The following is a 10,681-nucleotide window of genomic DNA, read 5'->3' on the forward strand; positions in this document are numbered from 1 at the left end:
CGTATCGGCGACAGGGTCTCGGCACCGATACACATCGGTAGGGGCACCCGACAGGGATGCCCCTTGTCCCCCCTGTTATATGCATTGGTGGCTGAGCCACTAGCGTGCGCCATGCGAGAATATCATAGCCTGGAGGGTGTCAGCTTCCCCACATATAAGATCGGCATCTCTACTTATGCAGATGACACCTTACTGTACGTCCGAGACCCGGTCACTAATCTAGCACCGATACTCAGGGAAGTGGTACGCTTTGGGGCGCTGTCGGGACTCAAAGTGAACTGGGATAAGTCCATTGCTTTCCCCTTGACCCCAGTCACGCGGCCGTTTGAGATGGAATACCCCCTTCAGTGGACGGATGACTCCGTGAGATACCTGGGCATCCGTCTCCACACGGACCCAGAGATCCTGATCCGCGATAACTATGGGGTTGCATTCACCAAGCTTGAGGAGGATGTGGACGCCTGGATTAAGCTCCCCCTCTCCTTGATGGGCAGGATTGCCCTTATGAAGATGGTGGTACTCCCCCGGTTTCTCTTCCTCTTTGTTAATATTCCGGTGGTCTTGTCGAAATCGTTCTTTAAGCGCTTGAACCAAGTCCTGATTAAGCTCGCCTGGGGCGGAGAGCAACCTCGTGTTAAGTGGACGACACTGATGCTCCCATGTGAGATGGGGGGCCTGTGGGCGCCGGACCTGGAGCGCTACTACCGGGTGGCACAGGCGACCCACTTACACTCCTGGATCCATGGAGATGCCCGCATTCCGCACCTCATACTGGAGAAACTATTCGCTGACCCACTTCCCTTACCCGCCACGATTTGTCTTACAACAGACCGAGCAATCGGGCGAATGGACTCGCTTAAGGCGACGAACCATGCGTGGCGAGCACTGCTGAGAGAAAGGGGGTGTCCCTTGCTGTACTCCCCGCAGATGCCGGTAGCCTGGGCCCTGTGGTTGGATCCGATCAATGAGAGGGGGGTGATAGAGGCCTTGAAGGCCCTGGAAGTGCACACAATGGAGGACTTGTTCTTGGACGGAGCGCTGAAAACCTGGGAACAACTCCCCCCTGTTGCCCCGGCTCCACCGCTGCTGCAGAAGTTTCAGTATCACAGGATACGGTCGGCCTGCAGAGTAATACTGGGCCCCGCGCTACAGGAGCCTGAAGAGGTCCCAGAACTGACGCACATCATCAGAACGAAAACACCGGCCAAATTGATCTCTGCGGTTAACAGGCTTGTGCCTTCTTATCAGGCATTCCCTACTTCGACCCCTAGAGCGGCTTGGGAAGCAGATCTCCAAACCCCCATAGACGATGCTATGTGGCGCTACTGCTGCGCCAACACTCGCAGGGTCTCGCTTAATGGCAGACACCGCTTGGTGCACTTCAAATTTCTACAGAGAGTATACTATACACCAGAGCGGCTACACCGCTACGGCCTACGAGGCTCCCCGGAGTGTGAGCGTTGCGGGACTGGGTCCGCTGATTTCCTACATTTGGCATGGCTGTGCCCGGGAGTGAGTGCGTTCTGGGAGGAGGTCTTCGCGGAGTTGGGACAGATTATAGGGGAACCGCTGTTGAGATCCCCATCGCTTGCACTACTGGGCTTCTCCAAACCGCTGGCTCCTGCACTGCGCAGATTAGTAGACGTTGCGTTGCTACTGGCCAGAAGGGTGGTGGCTGCGTGCTGGATGCGCGGTCCTCTCCCCACCAAGACGAGGTGGCTCAGGGATCTCCAATACTGTTGCACACAGACGGAACTGTACAGCGAGCTGCTGCCGCCCAAAAGTAGACCGAAGTCCTTTTGGGAACTCTACAAGGAGTACCGACAAAGGGGGGAGGTGGACGACAGTGACATGTCGGAGGAAGTGGACCCTCAGGATGAGGGGTTAGATACTGCTATGGAGCGGAGGCACTTACCGCAGGGGGGGCTTTAGTGTTCCTCTGGGGGGAGGTGGGTACAGGGAAGGTGTAGGTGAGGGACGGGGACGGGGGGATTGGTGTGTCATGGCTCAGGGGACAGGGCTAGCGGGGGACGGGTGAAGAATATACACGGCACATACACGACATCACGCAGGCAGGAAGCGACACTAGGACTCCTTCACGGTACTCAATAGCAAACGGGGTGGGCCTGGGGGGGGTTTGGGGGTAGTTTGGGGTAGTTTTTCCCTTTTTTTACTTTTGGTTTCCTGCCCTTTCCTGGTTCATGAAAGACCGTACTATTATGTCTCCATTTATTGCCTATTGACTGTCTTGATGATACGCTGAGGGCCAACAGTGCGAGATCGTATTGTTCTTGATTGAGTTATGACCTTGGTTACGCCGCTGGGCCTCCGGGATGCCGGCACACAGGCTGTGTATTAGGCGCCGCGAATCTGTTTTTGGAACTTGTGTAAACGTTGATGCACTGTACAGTCGAACTGCAATGACATTTGAATTCCGACAGTTGGCAACATTCGCAATAAAGGTCTTTTTTTCAATAAAAAAAAAAAAAAAAGAAATACTAAAGGTTAACTTCTGAAATTGTAGCCGATGTTAAAAAGATTTTCGTTGTCGGCAGGATTCGAACCTGTGCGGGGAGACCCCAATGGATTTCTAGTCCATCTCCTTAACCACTCGGCCACAACAACTGACTGTGAGGTGTGTGCACATAATCTGTATGCAAGTTTTATAGGTGTCCCACAGCAAATTCCTGATATTCTGCAATGCACTTTTTAAAAATAATGTTTTTTTCAGCAGGCACATTCGCTCCTAAAAACAAAAATTGCATGCGTATATCTCCAGTTTGGAATACCATAGGCTTGCATGCATACTCTCATGGGTCACTCAAGTTTTTTGGACCCTATTGCACTCTGTAGTCGTGCTGCTTTTAGTATATGGCCCATATTACAGAAGTCTACCATCTCTGAGCATTTGAGGCTCCTTTGTAAGTGCTTTATATTTTTTCCTTGAAGAGCTATATAATAAAGGGGTCCGGGAAAGATTGCATTTATGGAAGATAAAAGAAGGCCCACTTGTCTCACCAAATGCTGTAGAGAAACCTGATGTTTTACTCATGTTATGATTAGTTCGTTTTTGTTAGACATTGCATTCTTAAGGTGGTCCCAACCCCAACTTATTGCTTTTCACCTCCGCATTTTGCTGTATCTTTTTGTTGGCCTTAGGACTCTGATCACTTTATCGCTACTAATCAGTGCTGAAGTGCACGTGCTTCTTCCCTAATCATGTGTATAATTGGAGTATACCTGACTGACAGATTTAATTTACTTGAAAGTCCCTTGTAAAGTGGTATACCATATACCCAGGGACTGATTGTGCCGCCCAAAGAAATAGCATTTCAAACCTGTCTCAAGCCTGCTACTGCAGTGCCTGTGCTGCAGTGTACTGCCACTTCGACTTGGCATTTAAAACTACTTGCCAAGCCTTAATCTCCAATTTTATTACATATCAGTAACCCCTAAGGTAGGCCCTAGGTAGTCCTAGGGGCATCATGCTATGTAAGTAAAAGGTAAGACATGTACTGTGGTAGTTTGTATGTCCTAGTAGTATCAAACAGTCTATTACATTTTTCACTACTGTGAGGTCTGCCCCTCTCATAGGTTAGCATTGGGTGTTCCCTTATACTTTTTGGAGGGTAATTCCATATCAGAGAGGAGAAGCTTTATTTATTTATTGATAAATCCTATCTACTGGTGAGGTTGGACTTAATCTTACTATTGTATAAATGCCATTTTTAGAGAGTGAGCATTTCTCTGCACTTACTGCTCTATTTGCATGAAAACCTGTCTTCAATTGACGTCTGGATTGGGCTGCGAGACAGCTACATATGTGCATTCCCTGTAGACAGCCACAACACAGGTCACTCAACTGCAACTGCATTCATCTGCATTCTGATTGGCCTGGGGGAGAGCTCCGCTCCCCTTACCGCAAATATGTTCAAGAACGATAATTTATGTCAGTAAGTACAGTATACCTACATCTTATAATCATGTGTGTTTAAATAATTTGTCGTTAGATCGTTTAAATATTGAAAAGGATCTGTTTTAATAGACATTTTACAAAAACAACTGGTACATTTGGGAATTCTGTAAAGGAAAATCCCAACTGCCGTGACATTGCCAACCACAATGCCGTGACTCGGATTCGAACCGAGGTTGCTGCGGCCACAATGCAGAGTACTAACCACTATATGATCACGGAGAGCTACTTGGGCTCGATAACGGATAGTGACATGAAGAAATTATAATTCGGAACACTCAGGGCTACTCCTGTGATAGGCTGAATGTGTTCATTGCTTCCTCATTCCTTATACAAAGGCTTTATCTCCTCAGTGGTTGATAGGCTGAAACCGTTTCCTGGCCGCCTGCTTGTGAACTGGCAGGAGTCAAAGATCACACATACACTGGTGGGCCTGTGATGGGACACCAATGCAGAGAAACACGCCTGGCGCAGATATTCTATTCTGTTTATTAGACCTGCATCTCCCCTGTACCTCCTCAAGCCATCTGTATGTGAAGCAAGAAAGAGTTAAGGAACAGTCCATCTACACTTTTATTGGGAGGATGCTGCCGTGAGCTCCTCCCAGCTAATCACACAAACAGCAGTAAAGCAAGATAACTACACAGTTAGGGGGGACTGCATGGTTAGGTTTTTGAGGAATTATTGAAACTGACCTCAGTGACCCATAATCAGAGCTGTGGCTAATGACTGCATGCCTAATTATGATGAAGCAAGCACCATGGCTCATAGGGGCCCCACAACACACTTTTCTTAGCTCATTGAATTAAAGTATAAACTTCTGCCATGTGTGAGTGGTAAAGGCTTGTTAATTTTGTTGCTTTTCAAATTCACGTCTGACAACAAGACGAAGGAACATTGGGGCATCAGACGCTTTGGAAAGTAGCCACCAACCGCAGAGATTGAGAGAAAGAGGGAAAAGACAGTATGAGGTGTGGAGAAAACAGCAGCAGGTACAAGGAGCTCAAATGACATTAATGGCGCCTAAATAGAGCACATAAAGGAACAGTTACAAATCTAAGAAAAAGGAAAGAAAAGACTAGGAAAAAACACAGAAAGAGCTTGTAGATGAAATTCTCTTCCAGGAACAGCAGGTTAAGAGAAATTACACAGGGAGCAGTTAAGCTTGTAACACGGGGGAGAACAGAAAAGAAAATGCAGTTTTATGAAGTGTGTTTGCCTAATCCAGCTAGCACTTGTATTTTATTTCTCTATTTGCTTCTTTTATTGGTAAAGTAAGTTTCAAGTGCATGCACAGGTATGACCGAGAGAGCCAGGGTATAATAATTTGAAGCGTTTGCTCCAGCGCTAATGAAGGACGAGAGTTATGGCAAAGATATGAAAGGGGGAGCGATAATAAATATGTGATATGGCAATAGTGACACCAAAATAAGCCACCTATTTATAAAACTGACATGGAAGAAAAACTAAAGGTTAACTTCTGAAATTGTAGCCGATGTTAAAAAGATTCTCGTTGTCGGCAGGATTCGAACCTGCGCGGGGAGACCCCAATGGATTTCTAGTCCATCGCCCTAACCACACGGCCACAACAACTGACTGTTAGGTGTGTGCACATAATCTGTATGCAAGTTTTCAAGGTGTCCCACAGCAAATTCCTGATATTCTGCAATGCACTTTTTAAAAATAATGTTTTTTTCAGCAGGCACATTCTCTCCTAAAAACAAAATTTGCATGCGTATATCTCTAGTTTGGAATACCATAGGCTTGCATGCATACTCTCATGGGTCACTCAAGTTTTTTGGACCCTATTGCACTCTGTTTTCGTGCTGCTTTTAGTATATGGCCCATATTACAGAAGTCTACCATCTTTGAGTATTTGAGGCTCCTTTGTAAGTGCTTTATATTTTTTCCTTGAAGAGCTATATAATAAAGGGGTCCGGGAAAGATTGCATTTATGGAAGATAAAAGGAGGCCCACTTGTCTCACCAAATGCTGTAGAGAAACCTGATGTTTTACTCATGTTATCCTTAGTTCGTTTTTGTTAGACCTTGCATTCTTAAGGTGGTCCCAACCCCACCTTATTGCTTTTCACCTCCGCATTTTGCTGTATCTTTTTGTTGGCCTTAGGACTCTGATCACTTTATTGCTACTAATCAGTGCTGAAGTGCACGTGCTTCTTCCCTAATCATGTGTATAATTGGAGTATACCTGACTGACAGATTTAATTTACTTGAAAGCCCCTTGTAAAGTGGTATTCCATATACCCAGGGACTGATTTTGCCGCCCAAAGAAATAGCATTTCAAACCTGTCTCAAGCCTGCTACTGCAGTGCCTGTGCTGCAGTGTACTGCCACTTCGACTTGGCATTTAAAACTACTTGCCAAGCCTTAAACTTCAATTTTATTACATATCAGTAACCCCTAAGGTAGGCCCTAGGTAGTCCTAGGGGCATCATGCTATGTAAGTAAAAGGTAAGACATGTACTGTGGTAGTTTGTATGTCCTAGTAGTATCAAACAGTCTATTACATTTTTCACTACTGTGAGGTCTGCCCCTCTCATAGGTTAGCATTGGGTATTCCCTTATACTTTTTGGGGGGTAATTCCATATCAGAGAGGAGAAGCTTTATTTATTAATTGATAAATCCTATCTACTGGTGAGGTTGGATTTAATCTTACTATTGTATCAATGCCATTTTTAGAGAGTGAGCATTTCTCTGCACTTACTGCTCTATTTGCATTGAAACCTGTCTTCAATTGACGTCTGGATTGGGCTGCGAGACAGCTACATATGTGCATTCCCTGTAGACAGCCACAACACAGGTCACTCAACTGCAACTGCATTCATCTGCATTCTGATTGGCCTGGGGGAGAGCTCCGCTTCCCTTACCGCAAATATGTTCAAGAACGATAATTTATGTCAGTAAGTACAGTATACCTACATCTTATAATCATGTGTGTTTAAATAATTTGTCATTAGATCGTTTAAATATTGGAAAGGATCTGTTTTTAATAGACATTTTACAAAAACAACTGGTACATTTGGGAATTCTGTAAAGGAAAAACGCAACTGCTGTGACATTGCCAACCACAATGCCGTGACTTGGATTCGAACCGAGGTTGCTGCGGCCACAACGCAGAGTACTAACCACTATACGATCACGGCGAGCTACTTGGGCTCAATAACGTACAGTGACATGAAGAAATTATAATTCAGAACACTCAGGGCTACTCCTGTGATAGGCTGAATGTGTTCATTGCTTCCTCATTCCTTATACAAAGGCTTTATCTCCTCAGTGGTTGATAGGCTGAAACCGTTTCCTGGCCGCCTGCTTGTGAACTGGCAGGAGTCAAAGATCACACATACACTGGTGGGCCTGTGATGGGACACCAATGCAGAGAAACACACCTGGCGCAGATATTCTATTCTGTTTATTAGACCTGCATCTCCCCTGTACCTCCTCAAGCCATCTGTATGTGAAGCAAGAAAGAGTTAAGGAACGGTCCATCTACACTTTTATTGGCAGGATGCTGCCGTGAGCTCCTCCCAGCTAATCACACAAACAGCAGTAAAGCAAGATAACTACACAGTTAGGGGAGACTGCATGGTTAGGTTTTTGAGGAATTATTGAAACTGACCTCAGTGACCCATAATCAGAGCTGTGGCTAATGACTGCATGCCTAATTATGATGAAGCAAGCACCATTACTCCATTACTCGTAGGGGCCCCACAACACACTTTTCTTAGCTCATTGAATTAAAGTATAAACTTCTGCCATGTGTGAGTGGTAAAGGCTTGTTAATTTTGTTGCTTTTCAAATTCACGTCTGACAGCAAGACGAAGGAACATTGGGGCATCAGACGCTTTGGAAAGTAGCCACCAACTGCAGAGAAAGAGAGAAAGAGGGAAAAGACAGTATGAGGTGTGGAGAAAACAGCAGCAGGTACAAGGAGCTCAAATGAGATTAATGGCGCCTAAATAGAGCACGTAAAGGAACAGTTACAAATCTAAGAAAAGGGAAAGTAAAGACTAGGAAAAAACACAGAAAGAGCTTGTAGATGAAATTCTCTTCCAGGAACAGCAGGTTAAGAGAAATTACACAGGGAGCAGTTAAGCTAGTAACACGGGGGAGAATAGAAAAGAAAATGCAGTTTTATGAAGTGTGTTTGCCTAATCCAGCTAGCACTTTTATTTTATTTCTCTATTTGCTTCTTTTATTGGTAAAGTAAGTTTCAAGTGCATGCACAGGTATGACCGAGAGAGCCAGGGTATAATAATTTGAAGCGTTTGCACCAGCGCTAATGAAGCACAAGAGTTATAGCAAAGATATGAAAGGGGGAGCGATAATAAATATGTGATATGGCAATAGTGACACCAAAATAAGCCACCTATTTATAAAACTGACATGGAAGAAATACTAAAGGTTAACTTTAACTGAAATTGTAGCTGATGTTAAAAAGATTCGCATTGTCGGCAGGATTCGAACCTGCGCGGGGAGACCCCAATGGATTTCTAGTCCATCGCCTTAACCACTCGGCCACAACAACTGACTGTAAGGTGTGTGCACATAATCTGTATGCAAGTTTTCAAGGTGTCCCACAGCAAATTCCTGATATTCTGCAATGCACTTTTTAAAAATAATGTTTTTTTCAGCAGGCACATTCTCTCCTAAAAACAAAAATTGCATGCGTATATCTCTAGTTTGGAATACCATAGGCTTGCATGCATACTCTCATGGGTCACTCAAGTTTTTTGGACCCTATTGCACTCTGTTTTCGTGCTGCTTTTAGTATATGGCCCATATTACAGAAGTCTACCATCTTTGAGTATTTGAGGCTCCTTTGTAAGTGCTTTATATTTTTTCCTTGAAGAGCTATATAATAAAGGGGTCCGGGAAGGATTGCATTTATGGAAGATAAAAGAAGGCCCACTTGTCTCACCAAATGCTGTAGAGAAACCTGATGTTTTACTCATGTTATCCTTAGTTCGTTTTTGTTAGACCTTGCATTCTTTTTTTTTTTTTTTTAATTTTTGAAAACCTTTATTGTGCATTAAGAACAGAACAAGTACGGGCCTACAACCATCAGGCCGGCCACGAATACTGTTGAAGCACCAGAGCGCGCAATACGGCGACACAGTATCACATTATACATAGGCAGGCATTTAAAGGTTACACTGTAGACCATCGTGATACCATGTCCCAGGAGCAATGAAGGTTAATTTTCAATGTTTTTGTTGCAACTATTAAGTTCGACATTCCCAATTTGCATTTTAAAACATAAACTATAAACTAAAAAGGCGGAGTCCGTGCAGGTACAGCGTGACAGTAGCGACAAATTCACCACCTAGGCAACAAACTAAAAGTCAAGTCCCCCCAGGCGGAATGGCGGCTCAAAGTATTTGCAACAGGGTATCAGATCCAACATAGTAGACAATGTCCACCGCCACCCGCCCACTAGCATTCCCAAACACGGACCCAAGATAGAATAAAGAAGACGAAAAGAAACGAAGAGAAACAAGGCACCATAGAAACTGAAACAAACTAAAAACCCATCCCCCAACCCCCCACCCTACACGCATGCAGAGGCTACGGCCTACCCCCCCCCCCCCAGCAGTGTGTCTGTCGCCCAATAAACCCGAAATATAGGACAAGAAAAGAGAGAAGAGAAAGAAAAAGAAATACAGTAATACCTGAAATAAAGGGAGGAAGAAAAGAGTATCCTAATCCAAACCTCCCATAGAACATCTAAGACCGGAGGAGGGCCAATACCACTTAATCTCTGACCCCCCAACCCGCACCGAACCTCCACCCCAACAGCTAGGATCAATCAAAGAAACAACCAGCTTGTGAACCCTCGGCCACCCATTCCCGGAACCCCGAACCATAGAGAAACACAAGTAACCAACTCCACAGTTTATGTCCTGCAACCCCGACAGTACACTCTGCCGCAAATCAGGATAGTAAGAGCATCTTCAGCCCTGGCCCCTGCGATCTGGGGCACCGACGTGGTCCGGTTGTACAGTGGCCATATTAAACTGGAGAGATAGACGGAGCGATCCCGGCAGGGTATAACGCCGCCCATCAGAGCATGTCCACACCAAAGTCCTGCGAGCAACGATGATAGGAAGGGGGACCCCACGTTGGTTCAGAGCACTCAAATCAGTCTGCCAAAACAAAGTCATCCGCCTCAGGAGAAATTTGCAATCGACACCAGCCGAACACAAAGGAAGAACCAAACATGGCGTCCGAGCACGGCTCACCAGCCACACCTCAGGACCCTCGTCCACAGGTAGCCGCTCCTTCATGTCAATCCGCGCCGGAACATCACCAGTCTCACTCACTCCCAGGTTATCTGGACACAACTGGGTAGGCTCCCCACTGTGATCGGGGTCAGGATGTGGAGAAGTGTCCTGCAGACGGGCGCCATCAAAGACCACCGGAGTAGCATAGGAAGCATTAACATCAAGGCGATCAATTAAGTCCCGGGCATTGTCCAGCATTTCAGATCGGAAAGAGCTCAATGCCCGCATGATGTCTCCTACACTAAATGGTAACGCAGAGGTGTACCGGGCAGCAGGGCTCTGCACACAGGGCTCGTAACAGGGTCGCAGCTCTCGAGGCCGGTCACCACCGTCTCTCCCATCTAGGTAGACGTCCAGTCCGGGTACAGGATGTGTGTTTTCAGGGAGCACAGAAGCAGCACACGCC

At 45.8% G+C, this 10,681-nt stretch overlaps 1 non-coding gene across 1 annotated transcript; it reads right to left on the minus strand.

Moving 5' to 3' along the window:
• Window positions 1-8,437: 8,437 nt before the first annotated feature.
• TRNAS-AGA (transfer RNA serine (anticodon AGA)) lies at window positions 8,438-8,519 on the minus strand. Its single transcript has one exon. It is a non-coding gene; the product is annotated as a tRNA-Ser (tRNA).
• Window positions 8,520-10,681: the final 2,162 nt, after the last annotated feature.

This window comes from Lissotriton vulgaris, chromosome 1_1, assembly GCF_964263255.1.
Source record: "Lissotriton vulgaris chromosome 1_1, aLisVul1.2, whole genome shotgun sequence".
NCBI classification, from domain to species: Eukaryota; Metazoa; Chordata; class Amphibia; order Caudata; family Salamandridae; genus Lissotriton; species Lissotriton vulgaris.